At 50.2% G+C, this 21,627-nt stretch overlaps 1 pseudogene; it reads right to left on the bottom strand.

Annotated features, from left to right (window-relative positions):
- LOC129462957 (serine/arginine-rich splicing factor 3-like) overlaps positions 1-20,356 on the bottom strand; it is a 29,750-nt pseudogene extending 9,394 nt beyond the window's left edge.
- Between the last annotated feature and the right edge of the window lie 1,271 nt (positions 20,357-21,627).

Raw genomic sequence — 21,627 nt, 5'->3', positions numbered from 1 at the left:
TCAGGAGCTTTTAAGTCAGGGAGGGTCCGATTGTTCCTTTTCTTTTCTTTTTTTTTTCTTTCTTTTTCTTTTTTTTTTGAGACAGAGTCTTGCTCTGTCACCCAGGCTGGAGTGCAGTGGTGCGATCTCGGCTCACTGCACCCTCCACCTCCCAGTTCAAGCGATTCTCCTGCCTCAGCCTCCCAAGTAGCTGGGATTACAGGCACCTGCCACCACGCCCAGCTAATTTTTTGTATTTTTAATAGAGACGGGGTTTCATCATGTTGGCCAGGCTAGTCTTGAACTCCTGACCTCAGGTGATCCACCCGGCTTGGCCTCCCAAAGTGCTCGGATTACAGGCGTGAGTCACCACACTCAGCCTTAATTGTTCCTTTTCAAACTTTCTGTCCATTAATGACTGACAGAGGTTGTATCCATATGTACGGGAAGAATCCCCCTTTCTGTTAGCAGCCATTGATCCACAGGAGCAAAATCAAAAAACAATCAGAGCAACCCAATTTTTTTTTTTTTTTTTTTTGAGACAGAGTCTCATTCTGTCTCCCAGGCTAGAGTGCAGTGACACAATCTCGGCTCACTGCAACTTCTGCCTTCCAGGTTCAAGTGATTCTCCTGCCTCAGCCTCCCAAGTAGCTGGAATTACAGGCACATGCCACCATGTCCGTCCAGCTAATTTTTGCATTTTTTTTTTTTTTTTTTTTTTTTTTAGTACAGACGGGGTTTCACCATGTTGGCCAGGCTGGTCTCAAACCCCTGATCTCAAGTGATCCACCTGTCTCAGCCTCCCAAAGTGCTGGGATTACAGGCGTGAACCACTGCGCCCAGCCTATTTTACTTTTTTTTTTTTTTTTTTGAGACGGAGTCTCACTCTGTCACCCAGGTTGGAGTGCAATGGCATGGTCTCAGCTCACTGCAACCTCCGCCTTCTGGGTTCAAGCGATTCTCCTGCCTCAGCCTCCTGAGTAGCTAGCACGTGCCACCAAGTCTGGCTAATTTTTGTATCTTTAGTACAGACGGGGTTTCACTATGTTGGCCAGGCTGCTCTCAAATTCCTTACTTTGTGATCCACCAGCCTTGGCCTCCCAAAGTGTTGGGATTACAGGCATGAGCCACTGTGCCCGGCCCTATTTTACTTTTAAAAGTAGCATTTCAGCCAGGCACGGTGGCTCAGCCTATAATCCCAGCACTTTCGGAGGCCGAGGCAGGTGGATCATGAGGTCAGGAGATCAAGATCATTCTGGCCAACATGATGAAACCCCGTCTCTACTAAAAATACAAAAATTAGCCAGTGTGGTGGCGGGCGCCTATAGTTCCAGCTACTCAGGAGGCTGAAGAAAGATATTCGCTTGAACCCGGGAGGCAGAGGTTGCAGTGAGCTGAGTTTGCATCACTGCACTCCAGCCTGGGTGATAGAGTGAGACTTTGTCTCAAAAAAAAGTAGCATTTCTATTTTTAAATGCTAGCAAATAATAAAAGACTTTCATAACCAACTCGAATTTGGCTTCCTCCATTAAGCTTTCCCAACCCATTGCAGCCATCTTACTCCAGGGCCTGACAAAATGAGGGCCGCCTTACACTATGGATGGGCCCGCTTTGACTGCAGTGAGACCACAGCACCAGCACACCCAGAGTGCAGTGGATTTTTGGGCCCATGGGCCCCCCACCTGTGGGAGTTGAATCATCCAATGATAGATGGCCCTGGCTGGCATCACCCACTAGGCACTTGGGAGGCAGATGACAAAGGAATTTTTCCCAAAGTCTGCAGTCAAGACCTAGAGGTGTTTCCAGTCTTCTCATAACCTCATCCTAGATGCCAGTTATCATCCGATTACAACTTCCTTTCATCTAATTTGGTTTTCTTCTTAATCTGTCTATGGAGATAGACATACCAAAAACAGCCAGCAAACTAGGTTTCTTTTTTCCTTTTTTTTTTTTTTTTTTTTTTGAGACAGAGTCTCGCTCTGTCACCGGGGCTGGAGTGCAATGGCGCAATCTTGGCTCACTGTAACCCCTGCCTCCTGGGTTCCAGCAATTCTCCTGTCTCAGCCTCCTGAGTATCTGGGATTACAGGTGCCTGCCATCACACCCAGATAATTTTTGTATTTTTTAGTAGAGATGGGGTTTCAACATGTTGGCCAGGCTGGTCCTGAACTCCTGACCTCAGGTAATCCACCTACCTTGGCCTCCCAAAGTGCTGGCATTACAGGCATGAGCCACCGAGCCCGGACTCAACCAAACTTTTATTTCGTCCCACAGCATTGCCGGGATGACATGGCTGCCTGCCCCAGTCCATCCTGTCCCCTGGTAGGACCCCTGTGGTCTCAAAACAAAACAAAAAAAGATAAATTTATTTATTCAACTCCGTTGGCTAAGGAGTCAACATTCTGGGATGAAATAAATGGCTAAAGATTCCCATGTCCCTGCAATTCTTCTGTCTTTAGTTTTCTTTGCCAAATGGGACATATTAAAGACACATGAAATCACACGTTCCTAGTGAGAAGCCCTGCCCCATGCATTATTCAGATGTAAACCTTTAGCTGGCCAAGCTGCTGATGTCAGGGAGCCATCAGTGCTGGTCTCAGGGCTTCTAGTTGCACCATCTAACTGAAGTTCACTCTGCAAAGAATACACAACCAAAAAAGTTGGTATGGTTAAGAGTCTGATTTCTACTTATTTCTGTTTTGATGAGAACAGAGCTGATATATTTTTACAGTTATGAAAGGAGTTCTATGGAAAACACAGGTTACCCGCATTGCATTTCCTGTTGAGTCTGCAGTTACTCTAGTGTGCCAAGTGAAGGGCAGCTTTGACCAGGTTCTGTCTCCGAGTGGCTTCCTGAGTCCTTGGGACTGCAGGGAGCCTCCCCTGCCTCTGCACTCCTGCAGCACTGTAGACCTGTCCTGTGGAATTGCTTCCTGTGGACACACACGTCCCTGGCATAAATATGCACCCCTTGACTCAGGAACTCGCTGCTGCCCTTGTGCAAGGACTTACTCTGCCTCCATTTCCCCCACTCTGTTGTTCAAACCAAAACCCAGGGATGAAAATTGGCTCCTCTCTTTTCCTTACCCATCCTATATAATCTGTCAGCAAATCCTGCCTACCTAACTTCCAAAATTATCACCCAATTGTCCCTTCTCTCCAACTCTATCATTACCCCCGACAAATTCCTGGGTTTTTATGACTCCCCAGCCGCACCCCCATCCCTGCTTCTGGTCTCACTCTCCAAGGCCTCTCAACTCACATGCCACAGTAATGCTTAAAAAATAAAATATAAGAGCTGGGTATGGTGGCTCACGCCTGTAATCCCAGCACTTTGGGAGGCCGAGGTGGGTGGATCACTTGAGGTCAGGAGTTGGAGACCAGCCTGGCCAATATGGTGAAACCCTGTCTGTACTAAAAAATATAAAAATTAGTTGGGCATGGGAAGTACTTGGGAAGTACTCGGGAAGCTGAGGCAGGAGAATCGCTTGAACCAAGGCAGTGGAGATTGCAGAGAGCTGAGATCGCACCACTGCACTCCAGCCTGGGGGACAGAGTGAGACTCTGTCTCAATAAAATATAATAAAATAAAAAAATAAAATATGAGATAAATCGGGCCGGGCGCAGTGGCTCATGCCTGTAATCCCAGCACTTGAGAGGCCGAGGTGGGCGGATCACTTGAGGTCAGGAGTTTATGACCAGCCTGACCAACATGGTGAAACCCCATCTCTACTAAAAATACAAAAATTAGCCGGGTGTGGTGCACATCTGTAATCCCAGCTACTCGAGAGGCTGAGACAGGAGAATTGCTTGAATCCGGGAAGTGGAGGTTACAGTGAAGAGAGATCATGCCACTATACTCCAGCCTGAGTGACAGAGCGACACTCTGTCTCAAAACAAACAAACAAACAGATAAATCAACCTTGTTCAGGTACAATTCATACAATAAAATGTACACATTTTAAGTGGATATGACCTTGTCTGTCAGTTTCCCCTTGCTCATGCAGTGCTGGCCACACCAATCTCCTTTCTTCCCTGGAGTATACCAGGCTCCCTTTCATTCCAGGGCCTTTGTGATGCCTGTGCCCTCTGCCTGGAAGGGCTTTCCCTCGCCCCTTCTTGTCATCTCAGCTTTAGAGAATACCCTTCCATCTAAAGTAGCTGCCAAGCCCCTCCCACCACATCACTTTGTCTTATTCTTTTTTTTTTTTTTTTTCACTCAGTCTTGCTCTGTTGCATAGGCTGGAGTGCAGTGGATCCATCTCTGCTCACTGCAACCTCCGCCTCCCAGGTCAAGCGATTCACTTGCCTCAACCTCCTGAGTAGCTGAGGTTACAGGCGTGTGCCACCATGTCCAGCTAACTTTTTTTGTATTTTTAGTAGAGATGCGGTTTCACCATGTTGGTGAGGCTGGTCTTGAACTCCTGACCTCAAATGATCTGCCCACCTCAGCCTCTCAAAGTGGTGGGATTACAGGTGTGAGTCACCGCACCTGGCCCACTCTCTTATTCTTACCACACTGCTCACTGATTTTTTTTTTTTTTTTTTTACATCTTCTGCCTATTGTTGATTTCTGTTCCTGCCACTAGAATGCAAGCCCCAAAGGGACTGGGCGCAGTGGCTCATGCCTGTAATCCCAGCACTTTGGAAGGCCGAGACGGGCAGATCACAAAGTCAGGAAATCGAGACCATCCTGGCTGACATGATGAAACCCCATCTCTACTAAAAATACAAAAATTAGCCGGGCATGGTGGCACACACCTGTAGTCCCAGCTACTCGAGAGGCTTGAAGCAGGAGAATTGCTTGAACCCAGGAGTTGGAGGTTGCAGTGTGCCAAGACTGCGCCACTGCACTCCAGCCTGGGCGACAGAGTGAAGCTCCATCTCAAAAAAAAAAAAAAAAAAAAAAAAAAAAGAGAAGAAAAAAGAATGCAAGCCCCAGGGAAGCAGGGAGCTTATCCGCATACCTTCTCTTCTGTCCCTTGTCAGCAGTCTCCAACCTTTTTGGCATCAGAGACCAGTTTCACGGAAGACAATTTTTCCACAGATGGGAGTGTGGGGATGGGGGGTGGAGCATCAGGATGAAACTGTTAGATCTCCGATCATCAAGCATTACATTCTCATAAGGAGAACAGAACCTGGATCCCTCACATGCGCAGTTCACAATAGGTTCCCGCTTCTATGAGAATCTAATGCTGCTGCTGATCTGACAGGAGGCAGAGCTCAGGCGGTAATGCTGCCCCTCACCTCAGGTTGCCCCTCACCTCCTGCTGTGTGGCCCACTTCCTAACAGGCCATGGACTGGTACTGGTCTGCAGCTGGGGCGGAGTTAGGGAACCCTGCCTTATCTCACTGTGCCCAATACCCAAGTCTTCCTCTGTGCCCTCTGGAATTCAGTCAAATACCTGCCAAACCCCACCCATTCTGCACCTCCGCCCTATAGAAGACACCCCTCCCCCTGCGGTCTGCTCAAGGGGGGCTCCTTTCTTCCTCTTATGCTGGACCTGAGGACCTCATCTTTTCCTGGGCCTTAGTGCCAGGTGCCTAGTGTGTCCTGGGTCCACTGCTCTCTCCTCTGATCTCACACCCACATGCTGGCCGCTCCCAAGTGCTCTCCCACCTAGCTCTCCCTCCACACTCCTAAGTGTGTCCAGTGGCTTATCAAACGCCCCACTCAGAACTAACAGGCAACATCCCTAAAGCTAGATTCCCAATCATGATATCCCCAAAAACCTGCTGTACCCCAGCCTTCTCCACCTTAGTCAATGCCAGTGCCCAGATTCCTTTGCTCAGAGCAAAACATGGAGTCACTTTGGACAACCCTTTTCTTTCACACCTCACGTCCAACTGGGCAGGTTCTACATTCAAGATATATCTAGACTATATTTCTCACCACATCCACAGCCACCACCCTGATCCCAGTGTGTCTGGAATTGGTGGGTTCTTGGTCTCACTGACTTCAAGAACGTAGCCGCAGACCCTCACGGTGAGTGTTACAGCTCTTAAGGTGGCGTGTCTGGAGTTTGTTCCTTCTGATGTTCAGATGTGTTTGGAGTTCCTTCTGGTGGGTTTGTGGTTTCACTGGCTCAGGAGTGAAGCTGCAGACCTTCGCAGTGAGTGTTACAGCTCTTAAGGTGGCACGCCTGGAGTTGTTCGTTTCTCCAAGTGGGCTCATGGTCTCGCTGTATTCAGGAGTGAAGCTGCAGACCTTCGCCGTGAGTGTCACAGCTCATAAAAGCAGCGTGGACCCAAAGATTGAGCAGTAGCAAGATTTATTGCAAAGAGCAAAAGAACAAAGCTTCCACAGTGTGGAAGGGGACCCGAGTGGGTTGCCACTGCTGGCTCGGGCAGCCTGCTTTTATTCTCTTATCTGGCCCCACCCAAGTCCTGCTGATTGGTAGAGCCGAGTGGTCTGTTTTGACAGGGCGCTGATTGGTGCGTTTACCATCCCTGAGCTAGACATAAAGGTTCTCCACGTCCCCATCAGATCAGTTAGATACAGAGTATCGACACAAAGGTTTTCCAAGGCCCCACCAGAGCAGCCAGATACAGAGTGTCGATTGGTGCATTCACAAACCCCGAGCTAGACACAGGGGGCTTATTGGTGTGTCTGCAAACCTTGAGCTAGATACAGAGTGCCGATTGGTGCATTCACAATCCTTGAGCTAGACATAAAGGTTCTCCAAGGCCCCATCAGAGCAGCTAGATACAGAGTGTCGATTGGTGCACTCACAGACCCTGAGCTAGACACAGGGTGCTGATTGGTGTATTTACAATCCCTGAGCTAGACATAAAGGTTCTCCACATCTCCACCAGACTCAGGAGCCCAGCTGGCTTCACCCAGTGGATCCTGCACCGGGGCTGCAGGTGGAGCTGTCTGCGAGTCCCGTGCCGTGCTCTCACACTCCTCAGCCCTTGGGTGGTTGATGGGACTGGGCGCCGTGGAGCAGGGGGTGGTGCTCGTCAGGGAGGCTTGGGCTGCACAGGAGCCCATGGAGGGGGTGGGAGGCTCAGGCATGGTGGGCTGCAGGTCCCGAGCCCTGCCCCGTGGGAAGGCAGCTAAGGCCCGGTGAGAAATCGAGCGTAGCACTGGTGGGCTGGCACTGCTGGGGGACCCAGTACACCCTCTGCAGCCGCTGGCCTGGGTGCTAAGCCCCTCATTGCCCGGGGCCGGCAGGGCCGGTTGGCTGATCTGAGTGAGGGGCCCGCTAAGCCCACGCCCACCCGGAACTCTAGCCGGCCCACAAGCGCTGCACGCAGCCCCGGTTCCCGCTCGCGCCTCTCCCTCCACACCTCCCTGCAAGCTGAGGAGCCGGCTCCCGCCTTGGCTAGCCCAGAAAGGGGCTCCCACAGTGTAGCGGTGGGCTGAAGGGCCCCTCAAGTGCCGCCAAAATGGGAGCCCAGGCAGAGGAGGCGCCGAGAGCGAGTGAGGGCTGTGAGGACTGCCAGCATGCTGTCACCTCTCACCAGCACCCTCTCTCTTCTAGGCGAATGCAGCAGCCTGAATCTGGTCCCTGAGCTCCAGCTCTCCCTTTAGTCTCTACTCAACACAACAATCAGAGTGGCCTTCAGAACCAACTCAGACTTTGTCCCTTCTCTATTCAAAATCACGCAGTGGTCCTGCATCTCTCCCAGGACAAAAGCCAAACACCTAATCTTTTAAGAGGACCTGAACTTTGTTTTTAATCAGTTTAATCTTAATGTGGTTAAGACACGGCAGGCATGAAATGACTGTCATGGGGGAAGAGGTACATTCTCATAGATGCCTAGAATAGGAGGTGCGGCATGCCCTGGGGGCCACTGGAGGAAGGGGCAGGGTCAGCCAGGAGGCAGAAGGAGCAGGAAAACATGGGCAAGAGGAAAGGGAGAGGCTGGGTAAGCAGGTTTGGGATTGGCTGGTTTGGCCCATTTCAGGGGGCCCTGGGCACAGGGGCAGGTTGTCTGGTGTCTAGTCCTGGAGTGGTTAGGCAGGTGGATAGTGGCCTGGAGTGAGACCCTGACATTGGAGGTGATTGAGGGTATGGGCCCTGGATTGGTTGGTTTGCAGATTTACTATCTGTAGGAATGAGCTACCGCTGGGAGGGGCTCATCCCTCTTTGTCCAGCAAGGCCCCAAGATGTAAAGCATCAAAACACAGAATGAAAAAGACAAGGGGAAAACACTGCCAATGCCTCACAGGAGCTGCTGCCCTGCCTGGCCCTGGTCAGCCTCCTTTCCTTGTTACCTAACCCTTTCTTCCTCTGTGCCGGCCACCCTGCATGCCGGGCCTCAGTCCCCCGTGGGCTGCAGGGTTCACTCCCTCCATGCCTTCTCGGTGGTCGCCCTGCCCACCCTGAGTGGAGCTGGCAGTGGGTCACGCCCCACCCTGCGCCCCCAGCCCCATCCCACTGCTATGCCTCTGCTTTCGTCTTTAGCATTTATTACCTTCTGACAAGCCACATAATTTACTTACTTTTTATGTTTGCTGTTCTTTCTTTGACTGAAACGTGAGCTCCCTGATGTGAAAATCTGATGCACCCCAACTGCCTGGATCAGCATCTGGGGTCGTCCTTGGCCTTGAGAAATACAAGTTGAATGATGGACAGTTGAAAGATGAGGAACGAGGCGCATGTGGGCCCTTCAGTCTGCAATTTCAGAGGTGAATTTATGCAGGCAGCCACTTAGCTGCTTCTTGGAAACCCAAGTGATTGACTTAGGGAACGGAGAAATGGCACTGGGCCGCAGTGGGGAAGTGGGCCTCCGTCCCACAGCCTTCCTCGCTTTCTCCCACACGGCCTCAGCTTCCAGCTGAGCCAAAACCAAACAATAACCTAAGGACCTTCCTAACAAGGAGAGAAGTGGACAGCCTCTCAGCTTGGATTTTGTTTCTTTCAGTTCTGCTCTCACATTTGTTTTTCACTGAGATATAATTTGCATGCTATAAAAACCACCCCTTAAGGTAAACAACTCAGTGGTTTAGAGTCTGTTCTCAGAGTTGTGCATCTGACACCACCATAACCACTTTAGAACACTTTATCACCCCAAGGAGATCTGCCACCCCTCTGCTGTAAACCCAGCACCCTCCCCACCGCCCCCAGCCTGAGGCAACCCCCTCTCTGCCTTCTGTTTTGTGTGTTTGCCTATCATGGACAGTTCCCCTAAATAGAATCACGTACCATGTGGCCTTTTGTGTCTGGCTTTTTTCTGCTGCCACATTTTATTCACTCCTGATTCAGAACACAAAAACCTAAAATGTGCAAGGGATGGATTTGGGTTTGATAGGCAGAAATTGAAAACTGATCATGAACTTTCCAGGGGGCCTAAAGTTGGAGGTGGAAACAGGGCTGCATGTGTCCAGGGCCCCCACAGAGGCTTCTGTTTTACTCTATAGATTTGTGTTCTGGTTGCTTGTCCCTCCCTATCCCCTCCTTACCCCTTCTGGGGGCAGGTGGGGGCAGAAGGAACCAGAGCTCGCAACCCAGGAGATCACCTGAGGTACCCCCAAGTCCCCTTTCTGGAGGGCTGGCGGAACTCTCAGAAATTCATTCTAGACCTAGCCGGGCCCCTGAGGCTAAGTTGCCCTAGCCAAGTGCAGGGTAGTCCTGGGCATTCCTGCTTGGATCCAGCTCAGAGCAGAGCCCTGGAAACAGGCCTGGGTGAGCTCAGAGACCAGCCCCACCAGGCCCTGGTCCACCCAGCCTTATGCCTGGCAGCACTGATTGATCATCGACCTGTGGCTCTGGGTGGCTCTGTCCACATGTCCCCATGTTTAGACCGAGACCACTATTGCTAATGTGGTATCCACTAAAAACCTGTCATCTAAGAGAAATTTCTCTCTCAACAATCCGCAGCTGATGGGGCCTGGTTGTGTTACTTGAACATCGTGCATTTTTCCATTTTTCTTTAAACACACTTGCTAGGCTTCTGGCAAGGGCTATCGTAAACACTTCCCATCGTTCCTAGGTATTTTTAGCCTCAAGTTCTGCAGTGCCAAGAGAGACCCCAGACCTTTGCTCTGTCATTTTAAAGAATCTGCGTTGGCCGGGTGCGGTGGTTCACATCTGTAATCCCAGCACTTTGGGACACCAAGATGGATGGATCACGAGATCAAGAGATCCTCACCCACATGGTGAAACCCTGTCTCTACTAAAAATACAAAAAGTTAGCTGGGCATGGAGCTGGGCACCTGTAATCCCAGCTACTCAGGAGGCTGAGGCAGGAGAATCGCTTGAACCTGGGAGGCAAAGGTTGCAGTGAGCTGAGATTGCACCACTGCACTCCAGCCTGGGCAACAAGAGCGAAACTCTGTCTGGAAAAAAAAAAAAAAAAAAAAAAAGAACCTGCCTTGCAGCCAGACAGAGCTGATTGCTCTGGTGTTTATGGTAGAACATTGTCACACCAGCAGCACTGGCTGGCCCCAACCTACGAGGTGCCCCATTAATGGCACTGGCATGAGAAACAAGGCAAAGCCAGGACTGGGCTGAGAAGAGATAATCACAAGGTCAGTGTCCAGAACTCCCTGGTTACTGAGTGAACAAGAAGGAAGAAGGTGGGGCAAAGGGAAAAAAGAAAATGAGAAATGGGGAGTCTTAGGCTTAGCAGAATTCTCCCTGTTCCCCCCAACTTCCCTCCCACACCCAAGGTGGCTCTCATGAGCTTACTGATGGTGAACACCTGGAAGGCAGGCCTGGCTCAGTCCCTCACTGGCTGTGCCACCTTAAGAAACTTGCTCATTCTCAAGGGACTCTGGGGTTCCTCTGCCCCTGGGTGGCCTCCTTTGTCACACGTGCCAGGAGCATGCTAATAACTTAATAGTAGTACTGTGAAAAGAAAATAAATCTTAAGGCCCCCAAATTACGAAGCTAAATGGGAAAGTCAAGCTAGGAACTGCTTAGGGCAAACCTGCCTTCCATTCTATTCAAAGTCATCCCTCTGCTCACTGAGATAAATGCATATCTGATTGCCTCCTTTGGAAAGGCTAATGAGAAACTCAAAAGAATGCAACCATTTGTCTCTCATTTACCTATGACCTACAAGTGCTTCCTCCACTTTGAGTTGTCCTGCTTTTTGCTTCAAGTTGTCCCGCCTTTCCAGACGGAACCAATGTTCATATTACATATGTTGATTGATGTCTCCTGTCTCCCTAAAATGTATAAAACCAAGCTGTGCTCTGATCACTTTAGGCACATAGCAGGACCTCGTGAGGCTGTGTCACTGGCATGCATCCTTAACTTTGGCAAAATAAACTTCCCAAATTGGCTAAGACCTGTCTCAGATACATTCAGGGTTCACAGTACCATGGTTACCTTTCTGTTTCCCTCATTGGACCAATAACTCCTGGAGAACAGATGCCAAAGAACTTTGATCTTTGTGCCCTACGTGCATACCCCCAATAGGTACATAATCCATCTCAGGAAATTTCGTAAATGCTGGTTAAATCGAATACAATTTAGGTAAGGAGAGAGAGTGAGCGCAGATACTAATTTTTGGAGTTCAGTTATCACTTGTTTTGGAAAAACATTTTGTTGTTCAGAGATACTTGACAATGGAATAACTCTTACAAAAGAGCAGAGTTTGGGCAGGCACAGTGGCTCACACCTGTAATCACAGCACTTTGGGAGGCTGAGGCGGGCAAATCATGAGGTCAGGAGTTCGAGACCAGCCTGACCAACATGGTGAAACCCCATCTCTACTAAAAATACAAAAATTAGCCGTGCGTGGTGCCGTGCACCTGTAATCCCAGCTACTCAGGAGGCTGAGGCAGGAGAGTCGCGTGAACCCGGGAGGCGGAGGTTGCAGTGAGCTGAGATTGTGCCACTGCACTCCAGCCTGGGTGACACAGCTAGACTCTGTCTCAAAAAAAAAAAAAAAAAAAAAATAGGCAACGTTTATGAGTTAAGTGTAGATAATCCAACCCATATGGATGAAATTTCTCTTTAAGTGCTTGACTATGCTTTTAGAAATTGAGCAGAGATGAGGGGGGAAGGGAGGAAGAGAGCATTTGGCAGAAGGAATTTTAGAGTTTGCTGAACCAGAATGTAGCAGGGAAAAAAATCTCAGTCAAAGGCCTGGTTGGATTTTGTCATTGCGAGAAGCAGGTATTGAAAATATGCTACAGCTCCTTGCAAATCTCGCCAGGAATTGTTGCCTGCTGACCTCTCTACTCTTCTATGCCTGCTGACCCCAGACGCTAGCACAAGATAAAGCTGCCCAGTTTAAATGTAAATTCTACCCTGTTATTTTCCCTCAATGGATTTGAAAAAAAAAGTTAGAATTCAGGCTGCAAAGGTCCATCTAGGAGGCCTATGGAATGTCACGTGCCCCCCAACTCATGTGCACCTATTTGGCAAGCTTGCCCTTTCTCTGCTGCCCAGGCATGCTGTTCTGGGTCTTTCCAAAAGCCTGTCTGCAGCTCCCAGGGCTGTCTTAACTGCCTACCAGATTTTCAGGCAGAGGTAACAGGTTCCTAGAAAATGTCTTCCAGGCCGGGCGTGATGGCTCATGCCCCCAGCAGTTTAGGAGGCCGAGGAAGGGGATCATCTGAAGTCAGGAGTTCAAGACCAGCCTGGCCAACATGGTGAAACCCCGTCTCTACTAAAAATACAAAAATTAGCTGGGCATGGTCTTGGGTGTCTGTAATCCCACCCACTGGGGAGGCTGAGGTAGAAGAATTGCTTGAACCCAGGAGACGGAGGTTGCAGTGAGCTGAGATCGCACCATTGCACTCCAGCCTGGGCGACAACAGCAAAACTCCATCTGAAAAAAGAAAAAAAGAAAGGAAGAAGAAAGAAAATGTTGGCCAGGAAAGGAAGCTAGGGACAGTGTTTAGGAAGAGGAAAATTTTACATTGATTCTAAAGGAAAAGTAGGGCTCCAACGGAGTCTCTTTTCAGCTCACAGGAAGCTGCCCCTGTCAGGGGACTGCAGGGGTCGCACTCCTGAGAGTGTGCCCAGGAAGAACAAGTGTTCACTGGAGAGCCTTCACAGAGCCAAAGCCATCAGAGGGTGTCCTCTGAGGAACGAGGCCCAGTCTATACAGCAGCTTGTCCCAGGGAGGGGTTGCCAAGGCCTGGACCCCAAGATCTCATCCACAGGGCACCACAGGCGTCAGGAGTGCCTTTCCTGCTGTTGCCCCGAGAAATAGGCAACTCTGTGACTCATCGGGATTGAAAACCAAACAGAACGTACACTCCAACAAGACAGGTCGCAGCCACACATGCGGAGCAGTTTCCCAGCCAAGCATTGCTGGTCCCAAGACCCGGGGGCATCATTTTCCTTCTGTCTTGCCACCCTCTCCCACCCAGGCTGTCCTTTCCTATCACTATTTTTTCTGTTTTCTGGTTCGTTCATGTCATCAGTAAAATCTCCCGACCCAGCCTGAGCAACATGGTGAAAAGCCCATCTCTGTAAAAAATATAGAAAAATTAACTGGACATGGTGGTGCACGTGTGTAGTCCCGGCTACTCAGGAGGCTGAGGTGGAAGGATCAGCTGAGCCCAGGAGGTCTGAGGCTGCAGTGAGCCATAATTGCATCACTGCACTCCATCCTGAGCAACAGAGTCAGACCCTGTTTAAAAAAACAAAACCAAAAAAACCCTGGCCTAAGTGCAAGGCTCTTGCATCGGTTCGAACCTGGAGAGTACGCCAACAAACAACACAAGGCTGTGTGGAGCAACAGGCTGTTTTAATGAGCACCTGGGTGCAGGCGGGAAGAGGCCTAAAATGGCGTCAGCCCCAAGTGAGGACAGGGCAGGCGTTTTTTTGGTTTTGTTTTTGTTTTTGAGATGGAGTCTCGCTCTATAGCCCAGGCTGGAGTGCGGTGGCACCATCTAGGCTCACTGCAAGCTCCGCCTCCTGGGTTCATACCATTGTCCTGCCTCAGCCTCCCGAGTAACGGGGACTACAGGCTCCCACCACCATGCCCGGCTAATTTTTTGTATTTTTAGTAGAGATGGGGTTTCACCATGTTAGCCAGGATGGTCTCAATCTCCTGACCTCGTGATCCGCCCACCTCAGCCTCCCAAAGTGCTGGGATTACAGGCATGAGCCACTGCGCCTTGCCCGAGGAAGGGGTTTTATAGTCTTCTGTAAACAGGAAGTGTCCCACTCTGACGTGACTTCTACATAGTACCCAGAAGGCTTCCCTGTCGATCTTCAGGGGATATGTGTCTTCCCACCAGCTCTCTTCCTGCTTCTGCTATTGAGAGGTGACAGCGTGCTGGCAGTCCTCACAGCCCTCACTTGCTCTCAGTGCCTCCTCTGCCTGGGCTCCCACTTTGGTGGCACTTGAGGAGCCCTTCAGCCCACCGCTGCACTGTGGGAGCCCCTTTCTGGGCTGGTGAAGGCGGGAGCTGGCTCCCTCAGCTTGCAGGGAGGTGTGGAGGGAGAGGCGTGAGCAGGAACCGGGGCTGCGTGCGGCGCTTGCGGGCCAGCTGGAGTTCCGGGTGGGCATGGGCTTGGCGGGCCCCTCACTCAGAGCAGCCAGCTGGCCCTGCCGGCCCTGGGCAATGAGGGGCTTAGCACCCAGGCCAGCGACTGCAGAGGGTGTACTGGGTCCCCCAGCAGTGCCAGCCCACCGGCGCTGTGCTTGATTTCTCACTGGGCCTTAGCTGCCTTCCCGTGAGGCAGGGCTCGGGACCTGCAGCCCGCCATGCCTGAGCCTCCCACCCCCTCCATGGGCTCCTGTGCGGCCGAAGCCTGCGCTACGAGCACCACCCCCTGCTCCACGGCGCCCAGTCCCATCGACCACCCAAGGGCTGAGGAGTGCGAGCGCACGGCGCGGGACTGGCAGACAGCTCCACCTGCAGCCCCGGTGCAGGATCCACTGGGTGAAGCCAGCTGGGGTCCTGAGTCTGGTGGAGATGTGGAGAACCTTTATGTCTAGCTCAGGGATTGTAAACACACCAATCAGCACCCTGTGTCTAGCTCAGGGTCTGTGAATGCACCAATCCACACTCTGTATCTAGCTGCTCTGGTGGGGCCTTGGAGAACCTTTATGTTGATACTCTGTATCTAACTGATCTGATGGGGAGATGGAGAACCTTTATGTCTAGCTCAAGGATTGTAAATACACCAATCAGCACTCTGTATCTAGCTCAAGGTTTGCAAACACACCATCAGCACTCTGTGTCTCACTCAGGGTCTGTGAATGCACCAATCGACACTCTGTATCTAGCTACTCTGGAGGGGCCTTGGAAAACCTTTATGTCTAGCTCAGGGATTGTAAAGGCACCAATCAGCGCCCTGTCAAAACAGACCACTCGGCTCTACCAATCAGCAGGACGTGGGTGGGGCCAGATAAGAGAATAAAAGCAGGCTGCCCAGCCAGCAGCGGCAACTCGCTTCCACAGTGTGGAAGCTTTGTTCTTTCACTCTTTGCAATAAATCTTTGTACTGCTCACTCTTTGGGTCAACACTGCATTTATGAGCTGTAACACTCACTGCGAAGGTCTGCAGCTTCACTCCTGAAGCCAGTGAGACCACCAGTCCACCAGGAGGAAGGAACAACTCCAGACACGCCACCTTAAGAGCTGTAACATTCACCGTGAAGGTCTGCAGCTTCACTCCTGAGCCAGCGAGACCATGAACCCACCAGAAGGAAGAAACTCCGAACACATCCAAACATCAGAAGGAACGAACAATTCCAGACGCGCCACCTTAAGAGCTGTAACACTCACTGCGAGGGTCCGCGGTTTCACTGTTGAAGTTAGTGAGACCAAGAACCCACCAATTCTGGACACACTATCTTGCTGAGGCACGCTGCTGGCACAAGTGGCCTTGTGCCTTGGGACTGGGCCTGAGGAGGGAGGAGTTATTCATTCCTTTAGGCTTTCAGGCCCTGGGGGAGAATCTTTCATTAAGAAACTTTGGAAGGCAGTTCTGTGGCTGGATCCCATCAGGCCAGGACCATAAGAATGGCACAAAGATGCTACAGTGCAGGTGTGGATTTTCACCTCACAGGGGCAGGTGTACACTCGGGTTGAAGACAGTAAATGTACTATGGTCAAGGAGAGCCAGGTTTCTAACAGCTGGAGAAACAAGTTACAAATGAGGCTAGGTTGAACTTGTGGTGTGAGATCGGCCTCACAGGTGTGGATGTGAATTCATGGAGGTTTAAATAGATATACACGGACCAGGTTCAGTGGCTCACACCTGTAATCTCAGCACTTTGGGAGGCCAAGGGGGGAGGATTGCTTGAAGCCAGGAGTTCAAAACCAGCTTGGGCAACATAGCAAGACCCCGTCTCTGTATTAATCTTAAAAAACAGACATACATAGACAGAAATGACAGAAGTGCACACAGATGTGTGAGCATGAGTCACTGTAGATACAGGCATTGCTAGGTCTGTTGACTGAGAAAATCTAGCAGTGACACCTTAGTAACACGAGCACGCCCTGCTCCCAGATATTGTTTCTAGAGCCCATTTCCAAGAAGAGAAACCAGGGCTCCTCAGAGAGGAGTTGGTTCTAGGGATGGGGCAGGGAAAATACAAGATGGGCCTGAACGTCTTATGGAGCCAAAATATAAGAAGTGCTCAAAAATCAAATGGGGACTATCGAAAGGATACAGGGCTCAGCATGCAGGAGCTCATGACGTTCTTAATTATAACCCCCAAATAAAAGTCTTTGTTGATACAAATAAATAACTGAATGAGCCACTTAATTGAGTGCATTGAGCCCTATAACACTTTGGGAGGCAGATTGCTTGAGCTCAGGAGTTCAAGACCAGCCTGGACAACATGGTGAAACCCCATCTCTACAAAAAATACGAAAAGTTATCTGGGTGTGGTGGCACGCATCTCTGGTCCGAGCTACTTGGGAGGCTGAGACAGGAGGATCACTTGAGCCCAGAACATGGATGTTACTGTGAGCCGAGATCATGTCACTGCGCTCCAGCCTGGATAATAGAGTGAGACTCTGTCTCAAAAAAATAGCAAGAAAAAAAAAAGTACTGAAACCAATTGATTTAAACATGATTTGAGCTTGATGCTCCAGTTCCACCTAAGAAATGTCCAGCCTCCTGTAGAACTTCCAGTGGCCACTGGCTCAGGGCTTAACTTGCTTCAACACAAACCCAGGGCCCTCCCTGACCTCCTCCCAGCTCCCCCACAACACTGCCAGTGGTCCCCAAGATACCGATGTCCAATCACCATGTGACTGAGCAAAAATGGCAAAACCACCTAAAAACTAAGAATAAAAAGGTATTGAGATATGAAAGCCAGAGGCTGGGAGACAAGGAAATTCTATAATTTATGAAATTAACTACAACCCCCCCCCACAAAATAACTGTTCTGTGAAATTTTCCAGGCATTTTTAAACACCCATATCTTCTCTCATGGTTTAGATTTTGTGTTTTGGGTTTTTTTACCCAAAACTCTGTCTCCTCCCTGTGTTCTGTGCTCTTCTCCACTCTCCAGCACCTGATGACTCCAGAAACCATTCATCTACTCTACCCTTGCCCTCATTCTGTCCTTGTCCTTCCCTTGCCCTCTGAATCTGAACCATTTCCTCCTTTGTTTTGTGACCTTCATATAACCCTTCCCACAAACTGACAGCCATTTTAAATAAACCATAACCACAGCAAACCAATACCCCCAATCCACATGCCCTCTGTGAACCTCACTGACTTGAACATTGCTGCTGATCTCATGGGGCTGCTCTGCCCAGCAGGGGAGGTCCACCAGGCTGTGCGAGGGGCAAGGGCTGCTCTTATCACAGCCTTCCACATGCTCGCAGTGCCCAGTAGAATGCTGTGCACAGAATGAGTTTTCAGCAAACAGCTTCTGCCTCAAGATCAAAACACACGCTAGATTTCTGAGGGTGTGAGAAGCATGAAACTTCTTATATTGCTTGTGAGTATGTAAATTGGTACAACCTCTACAAAGGCAATTTGACAATATTGGCCAAAATTTGAAATATACATACGTACCCTTAGATCCAGGGATTCTATTCTTCAGTAATTATCCTAGATATACTGGTGTAAGTGCGAACCGATGTAATCATGAGCATATTCATTGTGACATTGTTTGTCCCACATGTTCATCAATGGTGGCCTGGCTAAATGATCATGTGCACATCTACACAATGGAATAGTATGCAGCTATTAAAAAAGAAAGAGGGCAGCTGGGCGTGGTGGCTCATGCCTGTAATCCCAACACTTTGGGAGAGTATGAGACCGGCCTGGCCAACATAGTGAAACCCTGCCTCTACTAAAAATAGAAAAATTAGACTGGGGTGGTGGCACACACCTGTAGTCCCAGCTACTTGGGTGGCTAAGGCACGAGAATCACTTGAACTCGGGAAGCGGAGGTTGCAGTGAGTGGAAATCGTACCACTGCACTCCAGCCTGGGCAACAGAGAGAGTCTGCCTCCAAAGGAAAGAAAGAGGAAGGACTACGTATACGGATACAGATGATGCTGCAAGATAGAATGTGAGTGATAAAGGCAACATGCAGAATAGTGAATATAGCATATTACCATTTGAAGGGGTGGCCTGCCCCTCCACACCTGTGGGTGCTTCTCGTTAGGTGGGACGAAAGACTTGAGAAAAGGAATAAGACACAGAGGCAAAGTGTAGAGAAGGAAAAGCGGGGCCCAGGGGACCGGTGCTGTGCTTACAGAGGACCCACACCGGCCCCAGCCTCTGAGTTCCCTTAGTATTTATTGATAATTATCTTTACCATCAAAAAGATAAGGGAGTGACTGGACAATAGGATCATTGTAGGGAGGAAATCAGCAGTAAGACATATGAACAAAAAATCCTTGTAACATCAATAAGTTTAAAAGAAAATGCTGTGCCTTGAGATGCATATGCAAACATCTCCAAAAACCTTTTAGCAGTATTGCTCCAGCAAGCCCCACCTTATTCCTAAAGGCGGTTTTCTCCTTACTCAGTAAACAAAGCACACAAAGGGTTTTACCTGGAGATGTTCCATCGCCCAGGGACGGGCAGGAGACAAATGTTTTTCTTTTTCTCTAGATTTAAGAGAATGGTGATGACCTTTAACCATAAGCAGCCTTTAGGCACTTGTTTAACAAAGCACATTCTGCACCGCCCCAAATCCTTTTAACCTTAAGTCACCACAGCACATGTCTCTTGCAAGGACAAGGTTGGGGGTAGGGTCACAGATTAACAGCATCTCAAATACAGAACTAAATGGAGTCTCTTATGTCTACTTCCTTCTATATAGACACAGTAACAGGCTGATCTCTTTCTTTTCCCCACAACCATTTATGTGAAAAAATATATATATTCACGAATGTTCATAAGCACATAGGATATTTATCACAGGATAACCAAGAAACCTAGGAGTGATTGCATTGGGGGTAATTAGATGAAATAAAAGGCAGAGGAGAGAGGAAAACTTACTTTTCCCTTTAGGACCTTTAAAAGTGTGTTCATGTGTGTATTTACCAATTATTTAAAATAAAATATGGTCAGGTGCGGTGGTTCACGCCTGTAATCCCAGCACTTTGAGAGGCTGAGGCGGGCAGATCACGAGGTCAGGGGTTTGAGACCAGCCTAGCCAACATGATGAAACCCCGTCTCTACTAAAAATACAAAAATTAGCCGGGCGTGGTGGCAGGTGCCTGTAATCCCAGCTACTTGGGAGGCTGAGGCAGGAGAATCACTTGAACCAAGGAGGTGGAGGTTGCAGTGAGCTGAAATTGTGCCATTGCACTCCAGCCTGGGCAACAAAAGCAAGACTCCATCTCAAACACACACAACAACAACAAAAAATGTAAGGCTGGGTGCGGTGGCTCATGCTTGTAATCCTAGCACTTTGGGAGGCCAAGGTGGGTGGATCATTTGAGGTCAGGAGTTTGAGACCACCCTGGCCAACGTGGTAAAACCCCGTTTCTACTAAAAAACAAAAATTAGCAGGGCGGTAGTGGTGCGCGCCTGTAGCCCACCTACTGGGGAGGCTGAGGCAGGAGAATCACTTGAGCCTGGGAGGCGGAGGTTGCAGTGAGCCGAGATCGCGCCAGTGCACTCCAGCCTAGGCGAGAGAGTGAGACTCTGTCTTTGGGAAAAAAAAAAAAAAAAGTATAAGTTTTTGCTTTCAATACATTTGGGAGAAACTAAAAGCGTTATTAAACTTTAAACCACACGAAAGAAGAATATGAAATAGTCTCCGCTCAGAGTGAAAATGATGAGTAACTGTTGGTAGACAATACCAGTAAAGACACAGTGAATTGGCAAAAACGGACCCCTAATCGACAGTGCCTTGAGGAGTCACGGAAGTTCCGGTGGAGAGTGCGGGGCCTGGGCAGGAGGTTCCTGGGAGTAGTTTGAGCAAATGGTCCTGCAAGGTCAGCCAGACGGGGAGCGTGGGGAGCGTGCTTCTGGGAGACAGCCAGTTCAGCGCTCGGTGGACCAGCACGGTCGGCGGGGCGCATGGTCATTGAACAGAGGAGCCCAGGCCCACAGCCAACAGGAACACGGGAAGTGACTGGCCCATGTACTAGAAGTCGTATTTACCCTGTGTCTGTCAACCCGCGCCAGCTGTCAGCTCATGGCTCTTGGCGCGGCCGCCTTTGGGTGGAGGGAGGGCGTTGCCAGAGCAGCATCATAAAGTATATAGGTCTGCCCACGTCGGGACGCGTAGGTCCGCGTCTGAAGGTTCTTATCGCTCCCCGTTTTCTGAATATTGGGAGATATTCCACACTCTGGTCACACTCTCTGACCCAGCTCGCTCCAGGCGTCCCACGCTCAGAGCTCAGGGTCACCTCCCTGCACCCTGGCCGGCCCCGCCCCACCAAACCACGCCCACCTACCGACCCCGCACTCCCACCGAACTGCGCCCACCTACCGACCCCGCCCCCCTACCGAACCACGCCCGGCCGATCCTGCCTCATCAAACCACGTCCACTTGGTGGCCCCTAACTGGGCCAAAGACCGCTGCCCCTCCTCACCAGCTGGGGTCCTACTTCTCCATCAGGCTCATTACGCACTTCAGTTTTCCTTCCCTAATATGTTAAGCACTTTAAGGGCGGAGCCAGTGCCTGTGGGATACTTTCAATGTCCCTTGAACAAATGAATGACATAATTGCCCCCTCCCAATCCTGACCATCCCAAAGATAGGGCCAGCTGTCCTCACTGAGGCCAGGGGACTCACAGGAATGTGAGTCCTGCTAACCCTTAAAGGGACACTTAGAGAGCAAGAGTAGGAACAGTGAGAAGAGGGTGGGGTGTCCCGTCACAGCCCTCCGCACATGTCTGCACAGCAAAGCTAGGTGGCTCCCAGCCCTTGGGACAGCAACACAGGCCTAAACCTCCAACGCCACAGCTATGCTCTCAGCTGTTGGCGAAAACTTCCCTGGCACCACTCAGGACCTGGGCCCCTCCGCAAGCACTGCGTTGTAGTGACCGTGATTTTTCCTGTCCCTGTGGTTCCTGTGTGTGTCCCTCTCACTCTCGGTCTCTGCAGCCACCCACACCCTTCACAGCCTTTAAGTCTCTGCGAGTTGGGGAGCAGAGTCCATCTCCTTTCCTGGATGGGGAGACCTCAGTGCACACAGCACACACCCAAGTCTGTTGGGGATCAGGGCTGGCACAGACTCACCCGGTGGTCAGACCTTCCCGCCTTCCCTCCTTATCCTGGGAAACCTGTACTTCTATCCATTCCAAATCAAAGTGCAACGCTTCTACCTCCCTGCAACACACACAA

The sequence above is a fragment of the Symphalangus syndactylus genome, chromosome 14 (assembly GCF_028878055.3).
Source record: "Symphalangus syndactylus isolate Jambi chromosome 14, NHGRI_mSymSyn1-v2.1_pri, whole genome shotgun sequence".
Classification (NCBI taxonomy): Eukaryota; Metazoa; Chordata; class Mammalia; order Primates; family Hylobatidae; genus Symphalangus; species Symphalangus syndactylus.
Note: the sequence above shows the minus strand (reverse complement) of the source record. Positions and strands in the feature narration are given on the sequence as shown.